The following is a 19,735-nucleotide window of genomic DNA, read 5'->3' on the forward strand; positions in this document are numbered from 1 at the left end:
TTATCTAGCCTAAACGAGTACTGTAGCAGACAGACAACACTGCAGTCGGGGACTAAAAGTTTGTCCACACTGCAGTACAGATGCCCAGGTTACCCTTGGGTAACAGATGCAACCTAAAGAGACACAGCAGCAGGGTGCCTTAGCCTACCTGGCGTGACCCACACTGTGCTGCTCAAGTACTTGGCTCACGTGCACAGCAGCACGTGTAGACCAAGTAAAAGGAACTGACATGTCCCAGTTCCTTTGAGTGGAAAAGACAATCTCTCCCTAATTCCCATCATGAAAGCCTGCCTTCACAGAGGGTACAACTTATACATTGTTCTGACCTAATACAGAATAACAGCATTACAAATACCAAGAGGTACAGCTGCTGTGATTACCACTCAGTTGTAGTGACATTTATATACAAGGTAGCAGCTAAGCAACATAACCACCTCCCAACAACTTCAGTCAACTGCTTTTCTCTAGATGTTAAGCAATGCAATTCACTCAAAAAACTTTCCTGCCAATTTGCCTTCTCTTCTTGGGAACACAGCCAGCATTTTAACCAATCACAGCATAAAGTACTAGTAGTCCACAAAATATATCCCCAGCCCTTGATCTTTTATTGAGGAAATTGTTTTGCCTACGCTCATTACATACAAGCAAGCACAGAGCCAAAGCCACTGCTCCTCAGCTAACTGGGTATACCCAAGAAAAGCACTGGTCACTGATACGCTGGCTGACAGCACAAGATCAGCAGTGGTCTATTCATGCATCCCAACTGCAAACTTCACACCATAGTCAGTGTCTTGGGTTAGTCTACCCAGACTTGAAAAAAAAAAGTCTGTGCCCAGAAGCCAACATTTATCAGCAATACAGCTATTATACCAATACAGCCCTCAAACAAGTTAGGTTTATCTTTATCTCTTGAGTGCTCATCTATAAAAAGCACATCTGACCCTTCCCAGAAGTCTCCTCCTTCATGCATCACCTGATAGCTCAGAAAAGCATCGCTGAAGACAGAGCTGTCAATGCACAGCTTAAAATATTCTGAAAATGACAAAGTTCCACAGGGATTTCCACAGGAGCTGAGATGGTGGTTTAGAAGTTAAAAATTATAGTAATAGTACCAAAAAATATGCTTCCTGTGCTTACAGCAATTATGCAATTGGACATCAGGCTTCCACCTGTCTATTTCAGACCTACTTCTGTTCCCTTGGGTAGAGGAAAAATTTGTGCCCCTACAGCCAACTAACATTTTACTTCCTACAGGCTCTAATCTGCCTTCTGCAGGCAGTAAGTCAGCACAAAGCTAACCCAGTGCTTCTGGGAATTAAATTTGACCTCAGAGGTGGATATGGATATTGATGAACTGCAGAAGAACAGCAGTTTCACAAACAAGAAATAAAACATTTGAAATATCCCACCTAGACGTGGGATTAATTCTGACTGTACAACAGCTTCTTATTTATTCCCCCAAGCATGAAGTTTTCTGCTAAGACTTGACTGAAGGGTAAAACCAGCATTTCATTGTGATGAACATTGTTTGACAATAAAAAACACAGTAAAATTCTGCTTTACTACACAAATACCTTTTTTTTTTTTTCTCTGAGCAAGCACCTCTCTCTCCTAGAGAAATAAACCACAGAACTAGATTTAGCACTTATGTAGCCTGCCCTGCTTTCAAAACATTACAGTAGTATCCCTTCAAGGCAGAAGCACACCACCCCATAAAGAGAAAGAAGATGGGCAGAGATAAGATTAGAATTAAGGATCAAAACCCATCCCTCACTAGACAACTCTATCATTTATCCTATTGGTTTGCTTTTTCCAAAAGTATAGGACCATATGTTCTTTTCTATCCTGAATCAAGTAGAGAAAGCAGCTGGAAGCTCAGCACTGCAAGTCCAATTGCTAAATCATTCACAACTCCAATTGGCTCCATCCAGCTAGAAACTGCTGTGACTAGCTTTTACTTTTTCAGCTGCCAATAAAAAAAAAAAAAAAAAAAAAAAATCCCCAAAAAAGACCTCATTCTTCATTTTGAAGTCCTTTGCAGAGATCTGAAGCAAAGTGAAATTTGGCCCTTCCATTCCAACAGGAAACAGAACAGTAGAAATTATTCCCCCTCCCACCACCCATAAATCTGAACATAAACCAGTTATCAGTGAACCAGAAGAAGAAAGCAAAGCCAACTAGATACAGGAAATTGAAAAAGAAATTGAGCAGCTTCTGGTGTTGCGTAAGGCTGCTGGAACATGGGATCTGAGTGACTTCATATCATATAAGTCACTAGACATCTCTTCAGTCCCCTCGGGCATTCTGCAGGATTGTTCTCCAGTGAAGACTGTTAGAATACGAAATCCAGTGTTTGGGAGAATCTTGTGTGAAATGACACAACCAAAGATGGATTCACCTTCTCTCTTGGGAAACAATAGTGCACTCAGATACCCCTCTCAGAACCTGCTTCAGCTTGCATACTGTTTCCTAGCCCATATTATTTAACTATTTAAACACTGTTACCAGGATAAAATTGGTCAGCTGTTCACAAGGTTAAACTTACAATTTGTCAGCTAGTAAATACTATGCAAGCATAAATGGAATTCCTTCAGGAATGGGGTTTTCTGAAGTAAAGTGCTTCTACCAAATAAGCAGGTCCTAGGTTTTGACCTAATTTCATTACGTACTTTTTCCAAATCCAGTTTCAAATAAAAGCATTGAGTAATTCAGAGTATAAGCCACCTTAGTACCTGTGAGTGATGAAGAGAAGATATTAAAGCACACAGCCTGTGAGAAACTTGAAAATACAAATATTAAGTTACACTGAACCATTTCCATGAGCCATTTTTGGTCTACATGCCATTCACAAGAAAAGTTAGACATTCTTCAAGTTACAGAGCTCAGGCCAGATTTTAAAAATATTTTTAACAGATGTAACTTTTCTCCAATTGAATACTCTTGGTAGAAATGTTCAACTGTAGGTGCTGAATTTCTTTAGTGAACCATCGCATCCTACTCTTCAGTTTACTTCAGACTACACAATTAAAATAACAAAAAAAGCACAGATGAGTAATTGGATGCAGAAAAAAAGCTATAAACTCAAAAGCCCTAGCACCCTAACAGGGGTGGCCAAAACAGACCTGGAAAAGCATGTGATAGGTTTGAGCTTCCTTTTCTCAGGAAATAAACCTATTATCTGAGTCTTGCATGCTGTAAAATGACTATCTTGTATTTGGCAGACTTCTAGCAGAACTATACATCAGTGAAACTTTTAAACTATCAGTTCCTGTTGCAATCTGTAGCACTTCAATGAAGAGAAGAAACAAAGCTATGAAGACAATAGAGTCCTTGACTGGCTGTCTGACATGGCCCTTTCTGAAATTATTCGATACGTAACTTATCCACTTTCAGCCTCTGATACCACTCAAGTAGTAAAAAAAAAAAAAAAAAAAAAAAGAAAAAAGTGGTTTCAGATATTGAAGTTTCATTTAGATGTATGGTGATGCCATAGATTTAGGTATGTCTACAAGTAGTCTCAGCTCACTAGATTTATCAAACTAACATCAATATGCCTCTGAAAAGGTTTCTTCTAGTTACATTAATACTATTACTTAGATTTAGGTAAATTACTGCATTACCTCATACACTCTGGAGGCACATTTTCACTCTCCCATTTCCTGAGACTATGATAGACTTGAGGAACAAGCACACTGTGTAATGTGGCCAGAGCCTTGCAACAGCTACAGCAATAGAAAGATTTACAAGTAATATATCTCAGGGAAAAGGGCACCATCTCCCAGAAGGTTAAACTATCTGGAGCTATCCAAGTAGATGACAAAAGCCTATCCTCTAGCAATACTGCTTTTCAAACACACATCAGAACTTCGATAGGTTTAGAACTTCTATTCTAACTTTTCAACTTCAAATCTGCCTTTTCATGAAAAGGAAAATCCATACCAAGTTCTGGACAAATAAAAGTCTTATACTATTTCAGATATAAACTTAGTGATCAAAGTCAGAGCAAAAAGTTTGCTCTGCTTATATTATGCATTGGAGGGGGACCATATAAATACCAGCTGCTAACCTTAAGGCACAGTTAAGACCTGTGCCACCTTGGGCTATATTCCAAGTCATTTGCCAGATTAATGGCTACAATTAGCAACTTGTTTTAAAGGCCCGAAGTCAGACAGAACAGTCATGGCATGTTCAGTATACTCCTTTCCCCCTCTATCCAAGTGGTCATTGCCATCAAGGCCAAGACAAGTATAAAGTTGAGAGATTACATGAGAGACAGACAGACAACAGTAGACCATAAATACCAGAGATATAAAAGTTCATAAGGAAAACTGTGGCCTCAAGGCTTCTTCCACGGACAGGGTGTTTAGTAATAAATGCAAGATTAATACAGCTCTCAACTATTGGGGCAGGACTTCAGGGAAAGAGACAGAGCCTGAGCCTGTTTTATTACAGTCATTTAGAATGTTCACAATGTTTGCGTATACCAAAACACTCTACAAACAGATGCATTGTCCAAATTTAGCTCTTCAATTTCCCCTTCTTTCTACCATTTACACACAAAAAAACATTCTTCAATAAGATCTTTAAAGCAGCAAAGAGAACAACAAAGCAAGTGAAAAATCACCAGTATATCAAGGGCATAATTCCTGCTAAACAGTAACAGTTCCTCTCCAGAATAATCTAATGAGAAAGCTTCAAATGTGATACTGGAAAAAAATTGCATTGAACATATGGGGAGAGCATCTGCCTTGAAAGCTCAAGCTTTCCTAGTCTTTCTGCAAAGTAAGAAATTAAAATAAACATTCCCCAGCCTGACCTTGGGAGCACAGAACACATTTGACTGTCACTGGTTTAGAGATGCCAAACCCCAAGCTACCACACTTGAATTTTTTACACCTTGAACTCTAAAACATGTGCTTAAGCAACAAGAACTATTAGGTGCCTGGGGCTTCAGCATGACCACTCAAAAAGACTTGGGCTTTTGGTACCTGTGCAAACCAATGCAGTTTCTTAACACTACACAGAAGGCACTACACCTCCCTTTCACAGTGAAGTTGAAAGAATGCCACAATAGTCACAGCTGCTCCTACCCCTTCAATCAAGTCACTGAAACAGCTGATTATAATATTTTTCAACTCTAGTGGTCTCTGCAGTGGGGTTATTTAAGCATGGCTACTCCAGATAGATACTCATGAATGTAACTTAAATACTTGCACCTGAAAATAGCTAGGGAACAAAGGGTTGTGGATTCTTTGACTTGGGCATCTATTTTTATCACCCAAATCACAAGCCAAGAACACCAACTAAGGTGTTATAACAAATTCTGACAGATTTACCAGAAGATTGATTCCTTGAGCACCTGTTACATTTGGGAATTTGCAAAGTTATAACAATGGTTTAATCACTTTCATGTCCCTCTATTATATTATTTCAGTAAAATAACTCTTAAACATGCAGATATGTACAGAACATGTGATAAAGAAAAAACCTGTCTTTCAGGACTATTTCATTCTTTCTTCATGAGAGCCTGTTCAGATGTTATACTGCAAGTACTTGCCTATATCTGCCCAGAAGAAACCCTTCAGCTGTGAAGCAAATCGAAGTTCCAAAGATTAAGAAAGAAGTTCAGTTAGTGCTATTAAATGCATTAGTAGCCATGAGTTTAGAAAAGGTGAAACACCATTTAACAAATACAATTTAAAACCTTGAATGAAATAGTTGGCTCAAAGTTCATAATATTTGTAACCAGAACACTTACACTCAGATATATAGCATCTGCTCTAGGTTTTCTGTCAGTAACTAGACAGTTTCCAGAAACCTAAGCAAAAAAAAAAAGAGTCCACCCAAAATACGACAACACGGTGGAGATAAAAACCCCTTAAACACTACTACTCAAGACCAACCCTTGACCATAAGGCATCAGCACAATTCAGTCCTTTCTCCCAGCCTCTCCTCCCCATGCAGAGTCATGACCAAGCCCGAGGCAAAGGGAACAATAGATACAGAGAAGATCAGGTATTTCAGACATGCAAAACAATTCTAATTTGTCAAGCACCTACCACTTCTCACAACCCTACAGGTACTACTTCACATTCCTTTTTTTGGGCAGGAAAAAAGCCAGCCGCAAATAACAGATACTATTTATGGCAGCAGAAACAATTGGGAGGTCACTAGAACACTAAGGAAGGAAGAATTGTAGCAATAATAGATTAATTACTAGTCAGAACCATAAAACTGCAGACTTGAACTCAAGCCTCCTAACCCTCAACAAGAAGGGTCCTCAAGTCTCTTTTATCCCCTCATTTAGTTTTTTTAAGACACACTGAAGACACAACCTCAGCACACAGCCCTCTACCACACAGCACAGTCTGGGGGACTTTCACCCCCAGACAGCACCACACACATTCCTGGGCCTCAGGACACAAAATTCAGACAGGAAAGGAAAAAAAAAAAAAAAAAAAAAAAAAAGAAAGAGTAGGTTACCTGTTTAAGGTATTGCATTCTACGTAACTGCCTGCGAAATCAAAGGAGAGTGCAGACCAGCAAACCACCATTACTCCCTTGCTCCCAAGTTCACCCAACACCGGCAGAACCTTCCAGAAACAGCTTCCTCCCCAGACAGGCTACCCTGCTACCACAGCCCTTCCCGCCTTCCTTTGTCTTATAAGGTGGTATAAAGTTACCTGGTTCCCAAGAAGAGAGGGGGCACCGACTTGCTGGACCCCCACAGAGTCTTTGCTACCGCAGTGAGGCCAGCCAGCACAGGTGACTCTTCTCAGCCCATCCCAGGGAGCAGGATCCCCACAGCTGTGCCCAGGCTGCCGGCTGAGGGCAGGGGGAGGGAAGGCTCTGGAAAGATCCCCCCCTCAGCCTTTTGTCCCCCCACAGCCAGGTGTTTCCTCAGGCAGTGACACTGCCTCACACACAGATCAGGGGAACACACCCTTGCAGTCCTGCAACCCTGTGCTTCGACATCCCTGGCGGGCTGTGCTCCTTCCAGGCTGGGCCCCTGCACCCCTTCTCTTGCTGCCTTACAGAAAACCCTGACCCACCACAGGAGCAGCGTTTTGTGGGAGGCTTCCAGCAGGTATGTTGATTGCAACTCCTGATGCCTCTGCTCAGTCACTGTGATGGTATTGTTCACTCATTTCTTTTGTTTGAATTCCTCATTGCACTGCATGAATATTTACCAAATCTAGAACCCTCTGGGGTTTTTTTGGCCTTTGCTGCCACATTGCATCCCTAGATACTAAACTAACCTCACGTGAGTACCAAACCAGCATAAGATAAAAGTGAGGAAAGGCTTGCTTTATACCATTTTCCCTCCAAGCCTGCAGTTCCAGAAGTGTTTTTTTCAAGGCCCTCACAGCACCCAGTGTTTCAGAGCACCTGCAGAGGAAACAGGTAGCCTTGCAAGATTAGAAAACAGACCTGCTTTTTATTTAAGTCAGAGCTGCTGTTGCCACTCAAAACAGTCCAGACACATAACTTTTAGGGAAAGGTTACTGTAAGGTAGATATAAATTGTCTTGCTGTGTGCCACCTGGGGAGCCTTGTCAGAGTCAAAAATAGAGCTCATCTGAATTTCTAATACATTCCTTTAACTGCTTGATCATGTTGCTAGGAGCTTTTAACTTCTTGCAATTCATTTTAGTAGTAATAGATGTATGTCCAGCCAGGGACTAGAACAGAGCTCATATGCCACTATTTCTTCTTCTTTCCCTTTGTAAGAAGGATAAGGAAAAGCTCCTACTAAAAAAATAATATATATAAATATATATATTTACAAAGTTGCTTCTCTGACTTCCATTGATGAAGAGAAAGTTAAGAATAAATGAGATAACAGAAGGCTGGACAAATAGAGGTGATTGTAGTCAAGGAACCCAAAACCATCACCAAGTACCCACCAATTATCAAGGGTTTCAAGGTGCAAGCAGTAAATTGTCTCATGTCTGTGCATCAGGTGCACCCACCCAGTGAAAACATGACCTCCTGGCTGTTGAACCTTTCCTGTGCCCTTGTTTTCAGGGCTTTACAGCAGCTGGGGTTTTCAGCCAATAAGGGCTGGTACTGACCACAGGTCAGATTCCGCTTGGGTATAAATGGAGTCCCCTGGGGGAACTATTTTGAGCTAGTCCCTCCTGGAATAGCATGCTGTAGGTAAGGACTCTCCCTATGGGTTGGGACACTGCCCTAAGAAGTTTCTTCTTTTGGTTTTTGTTGTTTTTGTTTGTTTGTTGTTTTGTTTTTGTGTTTTTTTTTTGTTTTGTTTTGTTTTTTTTTGTGTGTGTGTGTGTGGTTTTTTTGTTTGTTTGTTTGGGTTTTTTTTAGGTGAGTGATTTAGTGTTTTGGGTTGTTGTTAAACCCCTGGAGAGCATTTTGGGTTGCTGTTAAAACCTATGAGTTTGTGTGGTGATTGTTTGTTCTCCTCTCACACACATTTGAACCTGGTGTTTGTATGTTTGCAGAGTGTTGATTAATTGTGTTGGAAGATAACATGTATTTTTATTGTTTACTTGAGAGTTTCTGCAACAGTCTGGTATGCAAATTAACTCAGCTAGAACATGCATACATGCTTTTTATCCTAGCAAGAAACTACCCTGTCATACCCTTTATATCTTTCCATGTTTTTGTAGTGACAGTATGAGCTTCCTAATTATTTCAGTAGACTCAAATCAACAGTAAAATACAGCCTCCTTCCCTTAAGCAAGAACAATTTTCTTTCACAGCTAGATGGTGATTCAGGATACCACTGTGTGAAACAACAGCCAGTCCTATGGCTGTTTCAGTAGCACCAGTTAAGCTCAAGCAAGCTAAAACACAGGATAACATGTTCCTTTCTGACCCACATTTCCTTATGGCTTAGCTTTTCCTTTCTTTTCTGGTAAAGGGTCCTTCCTGAGGAAAAGCAAGTAGTGTTTTACTACAGATCCTTGGGGCCTCAGTCAGAAATCTCCCTACAAGCACAGTTAGTAAAATTTTATGTAGGTTACAAAGGGAACACTGTCAATGATAATTGTTGAATAAATTTCCCTGTCTCAGTTCTACTTTGTGTAGGTTTACACACACGCAAGCTGCCTTGACAGAAAATTTCATACCTATTGTCAAATGAGTGAACCTGTTTCTGCTGTTGCAAATGCACATCCCATGAGACATACTATGGAAAAAAAAAAAAATCAGTATTTTTTGACTGAACTTGTAAACTTAACTGAAAGAGAGAGGCATGCTTGCCTTAGCTCTATGGAAAGCCAAAAATGTTTCATCATTTTCTAACACAATAGACCATGATAGCAAATTTACCTCTTCTAGGAGTAATGACTAGACTATTTCAGTAACAGTCAGGGAAAAGTTGATATAAAATCTGAGGATTCTACTAATCAGATTTAAATGGAGAGTCCTTACATGCAAGAATTGAGAGGGGGAAGCCTCTTGCTTGTCTGAATACAAGACCTGGAAAAGTCTGGCAGCCAGAATTCCTTCCAGTCACTCCAGGAGGATATACTGAATTTGAATTTTAAGCTTTCCAGTAGATGACAGTTACATTCATTATTCCATTATCTAGATCCAGACTATCTGAACATCTCTGATGTAAGGCTTAGGTTGTTCACTAAATACAAAGTATTAATATTTTGTTTCCTGGGGTAACATTTCAGCCTGTTGAACAAAGTAAAATATTTATAGCAATCATTCTGTGCAAGACCTATCAGCAAACAGCCTAAGAAAAAAAAAAAAATGTGGTGGCATTAGCCAATATTCCCCCTTTCAGTGCAACAAATTCATTCAGCTAAAACAAAACCTAAAGCAAAAAAGCCACACAAGATATGTTAGCAACTTTATTTACCCCCTATTTCAATTGTATTTTTAGGCTCCATTAACAGCACTTGTATGTACGCTGGGGTCACACTGATAGTTTACCAAGACCATTTTCTAAGGTGAAATGCTCTGAAGAACACAAGTGTGGGCCGTCTCTAGAGACAAAACCAAGTCCCTCTCTTATGACTTCTTGCTGTGATCGACTTTCTTTAGCATGTCCTTCCTTCAGGATTTGTGCTTTGAGTTACAGAACAGCTTCTTGGCTGACAATAGGTAGGATAGCAATGAAAATAAAAATGTGTCAAATATGTCTCCTAGAATTGAAAAGTGGATGTCTTTAGACAGTGTCCAGTATGTAGAAGGGAAACTAGTAGATTGTGAGCCTTGGTGGTCAGAACATGTGGCAGGCAAGGCCAGAAGCACATTACTTTGACTACTGAGAGGCTATGGCAGTAGCACGCCTGCCAGACTGAAGCAATCAAAATTTCTAGTACTGCACAAATCATGGACCTTCGTATGAAGATTTCATACCAAATCATTTTTTTCATGCCTACAGGGTTTTTATCAAATATACAAGGTTGAATTATTTTTCCTGGTATTATCCAGACCTGCGTTCCTGCTGCAGTCCTTCCCTGCTAAGCTTTATTACACATCCAGTATATTCACAGAGGCTAAATTTCCTATTTTATCTAAGGCAATGGCAGACACATTCCCCAGTTGGAGTGCGGGAAGAACTGCTTTCACATCATGTGAAGTGAAAATATGCATTACCTTGTCAATTCTCCAGCACAGACTTCAGCCCTTATAGCCTTCTTCAGTAGATCTATGCCTAATCAGAGTTTATTTACATAGGCTGGAAAAAAACATGAACTTTGCTACATAAGCCACAACACTGCACTGTATAAAACTGCGTAGCAAGAGAGAGGCATTGCATACAAAAGGGTGATGGGGAAGGGGGGAAGAGCTGTTTTTTGCATAACAAGATCTCAATGTAAAAACCTGTAACTGAGCTAGAGACTTCCACCAGCACAGACTTACCACACAGGAGGTAGTTTGTGTTATTTCCCATCCTGACTTGTTGGGTGGCATAGGCACACCACATTCGGAAGCTGCCACAGAGGTGGCTGTCACTGTTCTTAAATTTCAGGATGTTTCTATGAAGTATTTTGGGACTGTGTTTGGGTGACAAGGTCATTTATCCAAGTTTATCATCACTTCCCCTACAAATCCTTTCTGTTTTTAGACCACCTGGCCATGACAGGGCTCACTCAGATATCCACTTTGGTCAAGAAACACCACTGTAAAGGATGTGTCTTTACTCAAACCTCACTCATTAAAGGGGTGGTCGAATTCATCTCAGTTGTGCTCAAGCCTGTTTTTCCAGCCTGAAGAGTGGTTCCTCATAAATCCTGGGCTGCAGAAATTTGTGTGCTTTTTCATGGTAAACTTACAAACCATCTCATTTTAGAGCAAGCCTTTGAATTCCTCATTTCCATCAAGAATATATGCTGCCTTCCATGTTCAATTAACATTTTCAAAGTGCAGCTTGAATTGCTAGCCACTTGAAAGGCAGGCCGATCGCTACTGAGAATACCCATTCCTACAAATCTGTTCTCTAGGGATGCCAGCAAGACACCTGACAACTGCAAAGTCAGATTTCAGGACTGAATACCAGAAGCTAGCAAAACAAAAGAGGGAGTATTGAAGAACAGAGGCAGCATGGCACTTTACACAAGCTATAAATACCAACTCACACCATTATGCAGGCATTTGTGCATTCCTGCACAAAATATTTGCTTAACATCTGAACTAACACTACCTAGCCTATCTTCATAAATTAATACCACTGGTCAGCTAAACATATCAAAGCCCTTTATAAGTTTGTGTTTTACTTGACAAAGCTCTATCTTTTATGCCACTGCTTTCATCCATACAGGAAGAGACAACCACTGTCAGCATAGTCTCTTCACTAAGGCATATTCCAGAGCACCTTGGTTTTAAAGTAGGCTGACCATACTTCCCACACAGGTCCCCAGGGAAGATAAAAGTCTTAATGGGAAGCATAATTTTACTCATTTGCAAAGGAGCAGTGACTTTCCCTTTTGAGGAAAAAAATCACTGTCCTCAAAGAGGAAATCCAGCATTTTTCCCCTAGCCTTCTGTGTCTTTCAGCCTGGAGAAGCCACTCAAATGTCAACCACAAAACTCCAGTGAACAGGATGTGGTAAGGCCTAGCCTCTTTGCAGCATGCCAGCAATTGCTCAAGTTATTTTAAGCTTTCCGTAATTGACTTTATTTGCATTCAGTATACTCTGTAGGGCAGGAACTCTATTTTGTTCAGTGTTTATACAACACTAGCAAAACAGATTCCTTGTCCATGCTTAAGGTCCCTACATGCTAAATGATAGTAGGAGTAGGTTTAAATACCCTACAGTTGAACTACCTCTGGCCTGAGGAATTAATACAGTATGTCAAGTGAGTTAGAAGTGAGGTCTTTACAAGGTATTCTAAGCCAGACACCATTTTCAACTATTCACCTTAGAAAGACTTTTCTTGAGGTCAAATTGAAAACGCTAATTATAGCACCCATCAGACAGAGCTTCTATTCACCTGTTTCAGTGACACAAAGCCTTTTGCCAACTACCACTTTTGAAGCAGACATTCTGGCACTTATGATGGTGAGCAAAAGTATATTAGCTAACTCAAACAAGATTTCACACAAAATTCCTGCCAAAGTTTCCTTAACAGGGTTACACTCTTCTTCCCAACACCCTGTACCATCAATCTACTCTACCACATCCTTCATTTTAGACATCCCTGCTTTAAGTTCTTAACTGTGCTTCTGTCACACAGGAGAACCCAGTCCTTATATGCCCCCTCTTACGCCTTATTATGTAGTCTAGTGCACAAAAACTGTGCCTCTTGAGTCTTCATGTTAAGTAATTCACAGGACATATTTGCATAATAATTCACTTAAATGAAATTCCTTTCCATAATAAAATGTCCTTTCCCCACCAGAAACACTTCCAGACTAGGTCTTAATTAGCATTGCCTAATAAGCACCTTCCAGCTTCAATGTGCTTTCCTCTTATGCTAAATAGCAGCCTTCTCATCCAGTCTTACACAAAGGACTACCCAAAAGGCAAAAGATTGCACTAAGTGTTAACTGCACAAGTGCTGGCTCTTTGTTTTGCCTTTAAGGGATTTTCTTAGCATCCAGGTCAGATGGAAGCATACACAGGTATTTACAAAGAACATTGCTAGGACATTCCTGCAACATCTGTAGCAGCCATCTGTTTTACTGTATTCCTGTTAGTGTCCACCAAAACGTGCATGTATAGAAACAGTCATTCTACAAGTAGACATACCTCCAGAACATCCTGGTTTGGCTAGTGTACATGACCCAGTAATTACTTCACAGTGAAAACCCTGACGTTTGGTACCAAAATAACTTTTGTTCCCTGGAGCATTTATCATGCAATGAAGAGCACATTTTACATACAGATCACTCCTAGCAAGAAGTCTTTTAAGCAGCAGTGGAAAGCAGCCACAAGTGCAGGTCACTGAAACACTGTGGAACTAAGAGTGATCAGGCACTATTTCCTTTTGAGGCAATAATGAAGATGACAAGATATCTGCTTTGAAATAAAGCCAAAAATTACTTTAGACCAAAGTACAACATGCTATTTTATAACAATAAGCATATGCCATCAGGACCTCACACTTCCACACTACAAACACATCTCATGTAGTACATTGTCCAAAGTGACATGGAAGAACTCCAGCAGAAATACACTAGTCAGACTTCACGGATTTTAAACTCTTTATTCAAATGTTAACCTAGGCTAACCTTGCTTAACTTCCACTGCCAGATAAAAAGTATGACCTAGAAAAAATTCACTGTGGAAAGCAGCAAAAGAGCAGGCTTGTAATTGAAGTGCAAGGAAAAGCAAGATAAAAGCACTAGGGAAAGGCATTAAATTTCTTTGGAGGCCTGGGGAGAAACATAGTTAAGCTTTAATGTGGTATGACATGAATAGACTTAATAAACTGTTGCTAGATCATGATCCAACCTACTGCACATCCTCTTCCCTAAATTCCTAGCAGTGATGAAGCACTAGACTTTTAAAAAAAGAAGCTGTTAAGTATAATGGGTTTACAAGGGTAACTTTTTATCTCTGCTAGTCTTGTGTAGCTGTTTTTCTCTTCTGGATCGGCTCACCCAAAGAAATAAGCTGCAACTATTTATTGCTCTTTCCTCCTTACCCCACTAACCCTTGTCTTGCAACTGTTTCTGGACTTTCTGCTTACCCGGGTGCATTTAGCAGATGCAGAAGTAACTGAGAATTGAAAGGCTCAGCAAGGGCTCCATCTACTGGGACACAGGGCAGGCCTCAGGCTCTGCTGACATTTCATCCTAATACAGTGATTCCCAGTGTTCCCAATACAGGGATGAAGAGCTAGCGGGCAGTTTTGGTGCCGCAAAGTTATGGCGTTGATGCATACATTCAGTACGTTCATACAGCTGCAAATCCCAGAGGCAGACATCTGGGGAAGACAGAAACTATATCCTGTACTTGTTCAGGCTCTGAGCTCTACTGAAGCTCATTTTTCATTTTCTGGTCTAGCAGATTGAAATGATTTATGCTTCCCAGAGCATTCATGATTGAGAGCTGAGAACAAAAGGAAAGACTTCACAAAGCAGTTGAGTGTGGCTTCCAGTCCCTGCTGAGAAGGGTGACATTTTCAGAGAGGCTCCAGTTCTGAGCTAGAACAAACAGCTCCCACCAGCCAGCCTTCTCCCTTTGCTTTTACTTCATACCTTCACATCCTCTTAGCATTTGTAGTTTCTATGCTGAGTATGTTTTTTCTGATGGGCCCAAATCCTTGTCAGGCAGTGCTTATTCTGTGTATCGAATTAATCATTACTAACATGTGAAAACTGTTGGCAGTTTACCCCCCAGGAATGCTTGTTATGAAATGAAAACAGAAGAGATGTTTCTGGTTTTCAGGCAACCCGGCAGCTCATTCCACACACACTTGTTCCTTGTGACAGAGAAATCCAGTATTTCAATGGCAGCATGAACTAATAAGCATGCATTTCTATTTTTTTCCTCCCAACCCTCTACATTTAAGGGGATTCTTTGTGAGATTCTACAACCATTTAGTTATAAACGCAGTGCTTTAGCATCTGTTTTGCCTCTCCAAACCAGGATGTTCCACAGTGAAACAATGGGGGGGGGGGGTGGAAATCAAGATTTCTAAAAAGTATCAAAATAATAGTTGGTACATGTACACCAATTTCTCAGGCCACAAACTCCTTCAGTTGTCTTCAACAAGAACATAATTAGCACAAAGAAATTTGGAGGTTACTACTGACATTCTGCAGGAGAATTGCATAGATTCAGCTTGCAAAAACCACATAAATATATCACATACCAAGCACAGAAGCACATCCCTAGTGAAACACAGCTGGACTCCTAATAAAAGGTAACGGATAAAGGTAGAAAGATGAGCTGTTGCCTATCTTACCACTACAGTACAAAAGCTTATCAATGCTAAGGGGCTCTGGGCAGATGAGTGACTCAGTTATTGAATTCTAACAAGTTGCCATGTTTCAGCTGCTACTCAGCAGCTGAGTGGTTGGAGACATGTAGTTCACTCCAGCTGAGGAATATAGTTAAGAATGACCAGGTTAGTGATGCACATGGCTCACACTCACTTGGCTCTGTTAGCCAAAACCTCTTGGCTAAGCCCCCTTTTCTAACCACTTCCCCTTGAAAATAGCAGGAAGAGCACACATTGTGTCTGTCATGGATGGGATCCACTGGTTTTAAGCAATTGCACATCACTGATATGAGCCCAAACAGTAGAGAGTTCTGCCAGCACACAAAACATTGCAAGTCTAGGTTTAAAGAGACAGCCATTTTATGAAGTTAGAGGATTTTTCAAATCTTATTTCTTAAAAAAAAAAAAAAAAAAAATTAAGGAGACGTACTCATAGTGGGGAGAACAATTCTCATTTTCCTCCTGCAAAGGAATAGAACAAATCCATGCAACTGTCCTGTACTCTGTCATTAACAAAATTGTTCTCTTCTGTCCACCACTGTCACAAGATATCACAGCATGTAATAACTATTTTCATCAATGCTGCAGGCTGAAGAGCCCAAGTGTTCTCTCTACCACCCTTGTCTTTGAAAACGTGCCAGATGTTTTCACTAGGAATAAGAGTGGTGTATCAACAATTTTGACAAAATGATTTTTTTTTTTTTTTTTTTTAGGGCAGCATAGAAGATCCAGCAATCTCATTCTTCAAAGGCCTCTCAGCAATATTGGTCAGTAGAAGGATTACAGAACAGCCCCAGGTATTAAAAATACTGAGAACTTCCAAGAAGCTACTTCTCCGTGCCTCAAACGCATGTGGGATTTAACTACATTAACCAACCTGTGAGCTAAGTCCTTTGAAATCTTGAATGAAGCAGTGTTCGGGAAGTACAAGTGCCTATAGTTTTCAACGAATAAGATATTGTTGGCACTATACTTATTCAATATGTATTTGATAGGGGTGCCCAGGAATTCAAAGCTACTACCCACTGCTTTTCAAATTGAAATGTACCAAAATCAGCCTTCTCTTACTACAGCGACAAGGAGTTAGAAGTAACCAGATAGCAACTGAGTATCCAAGTGTAAAAAGTAATTGGTAGTAAGGAAATTGTTGCTAGGTAAGGTTATATAATGCTAAACGGAATAAGGCAAATACCAGCCTTGCTAAAGCACTGGGAACACTGCTCCAGTCTAGTTTCACACAGCCCACCGTCCTTCCTACCCAAACACACTAGGTGGCATCATTACGAAAAGAATAAGAGCCAAGAAAAAAATTAATTATTTCACAAGCCATTTACCAGTAATCAAATGCTAAAACCCGAGCTTTTACTTAAGTTGGAAACTGCATTTTCAGGAAACACAGTGCCTTTCTAGTGCCAAGTTTTCCCTTAGCCCAACAGTCAGAAATAAAGTCCCAAACAATAGCTGTTCTGCATTTGTAGAGCACCCACTGTCAACAGGCACAGCTCTGAGTGAGGCTATTCCATGCTACTGAAACTCAAGTTCCCTTCACCTGCCCCCTCTGAGGAACAGGATGAGACACGGAGGCTTGCTTCAGTATGATTTTTAGGTTTAACAACTGCTGTCTGGACTCCTAATAAACCTGCGTCTGTCAGGCCCCAGAGCTTTCATTTTGTGCATCTCCTCTCCAGTCCTAACTTCCTAACAACATCTACAGAAGCCTTCTCAGTTTCATTGGTTTTGAAATATACATCAATTTAATGACTGGAATAGACCACTGTCTGCCTTCTCTACATCCCTTGTTCCATTTTAAGTTACAAGTCTGAGGTTTTTCCTATTCCACCTTCAAGTGATATATATGCTCTGATTTCCTGTTAAAATGCTGTGGCCAGCACTTGCTGAGAACTGTTGCATTTCTGTTTATAGCTCAATGATACATGTATACTTCTTAGCAAAAATACATAATAGCATTTTTCCCCTTCATCATGGCAGAAGTTTAACGACTGCTAAAACAATGTCACTCCCCGTAAACTGTATACTGCAGATACTTAATATTAGCAAAAATTGTACCCACCACAAACCGTCAGTATCAAAATTACAAGCTTACCTACTCAATGTAGGCTATAGAATAAAGTAGCACATCTAGGTATGGTGGTAGATCCACAGGTAGATCCATCCCCTGTTACCTTGTGCTACCCCAGAACACAGTCTAGCCATGATACCCCACCTTTTTTCAATCAACTCACATCTTCAAAACTTTCAGGTGATACAATGCTGATATCCAAGTGCTAAAATCAGTCTTTGTCTTAACATCACTTGTCTGAGCACAAGGTGCAGGTGGCACCTACTTAAATCATTTCCTCACCAATACTACTCAAAAGGCACAAAACAGGAAAAAATGCATCACCAATTCAGAAAATTGTCTTACTGTTCAGTAAGTAGGAATAAGAAAGTCTTATTTTATTTCCAACTCCATTGCATATTCATAGCCAGGCTGAACAATTTCTAGCATTTCCTGCAGAGCATTAAAGCCACAAGAATCATGGGTTCTGCTGCTAAAGATCATCTTGTACTTCTCCAAGGTCATTGTAATTGATGTGACAGAGGAGAATCTGAAGCAAGGTGACATTTTCTACTTCACTGTGCAAAACACAGAGTAGGAATAGGTTGCATTCCTAAACTACCAGCATTCACAAGCATCTTACCAACTGAAAGGAGATATTTGCAGACAAATATATCACACACTGTACATGGTGTGCATGCACATGCACAAATAGCAGAAGCCCTCTGAAAGATGGTGGCTATGCCTTCCGGCCAGAGGAAAAACTAACAAGCCCAAAATTTATTCAGATGTCACACGCAAGTCAAGTTTCTATTCTTCAAACACTGAACCCCCTAAAACACATGAAAGGTTACCCTCATCTCATATGTGTCCCCTGAAAGCAAGGCAAGTTGTGAACACCTCCAGTGCATTGTTCTCATTCCTCCCCCATAACTTTCCTTTTTGGGGATGGCTTTTCCCTGATGTCCTGCGGGAACAGAAGGTCCCCTGACAGGCCAAAAGTCAGTTCCAAGATGGTACCACTCCATGTACCCATTACAAATCATCTGCTCCATAAACACTAATGGTATAAGAAACATGAAATTATAGTTCTCCTTTCACAGGTGTGTGACCTAGGAATTGAGCAATCAAGCAAAGGGCTCCACATTACCCACAACTTCTGTAGTAGAGCCAGGAAGTGAACACTGATTGCAGGAGTACCAGGACTACTGCCCTTCTCCCAAGAACTACCTGTCCTTTCTTGTCAGGTACTTAGATGTGCACTCATAGAAAAACTGAGCTACTGTCAAGGTAACACCTTGATAACAGCAGCTTCTAGTTCTCATACCAATTTGAGCAAACAGCAGTAAAACCAAATGGGAGAAGACCTTTTCCTGTGGCCTAAGTTAGAAAGGATTAACTTGTAAAAACCAGGAATTCTAATTAAAGTGAGCAGCAGAACCTCACAATATTATCAAGTGATACTGGTCAGCATGGAGTTTGTACCACATTAATGGGTGGCTTCCACTGCAATTCTTAAATTCATGATCTGTTCAACAAAGTTCTGGAAGAGAAAGCAATTTCAGCTCTTCTACCTTTCGCTGTAACAACCAGCTCCACTAGAAAATGAATGCAGAGGTGTCTGGTTACAACAATGCATCCTTACTGTTCTTGCAATTTGTTCCTCCAACTGACCCTACAACTTATACAAAATAACATCCAGTCACCAAGACTCCAACACAGAAGCTACCCAAAACCAGGGATGTTGGTAGGCATCTGCCCAGTTTGAGGCACTAATCATAACAGAGCAGGATCTGATTTATCCATTTAGCAACAGTTTTCTTCCCTTTTTGTGGTTAGACATTGAAAAAAACACAGTATCTGTAACAACTTCTGTATCTGCCTGAAACATATTTTTCCTTTTAACAGGCTTCTAGTTACGTTCAGTAGAGTGTGGAACTTTGCATTCAGACATCAAGGAACAGCTTCCCAAAAGGTCCGTGGAGCCATGTCAGAAGCCTGTAGGCCCAAAAGACTCCACAAGCATCACAGAATCCAATTCCTGAGTTGCACATCCAGCCTTAGGTCCACATCAAAACACTGACATCGCATTTTTGATCAGCAGATAAGACATTTGAGTTAATCTCCTGTCTTCCTTATCTATTACATAACTGCTTCAACTTCCTTTCCTCCCTTCAGATATCCAATCGTTCCATATAGTGAGATCACATCAATTCTGCTGCCAGATTATTCTGAGGAATTAAATTGAGGGCATCAGAGCTGTCAACCTATAACCTTGAATGAACATCCACTTTCA

This window comes from Tyto alba, unplaced genomic scaffold, assembly GCF_018691265.1.
Source record: "Tyto alba isolate M040663 unplaced genomic scaffold, T.alba_DEE_v4.0 Super-Scaffold_32, whole genome shotgun sequence".
Taxonomy (NCBI): domain Eukaryota; kingdom Metazoa; phylum Chordata; class Aves; order Strigiformes; family Tytonidae; genus Tyto; species Tyto alba.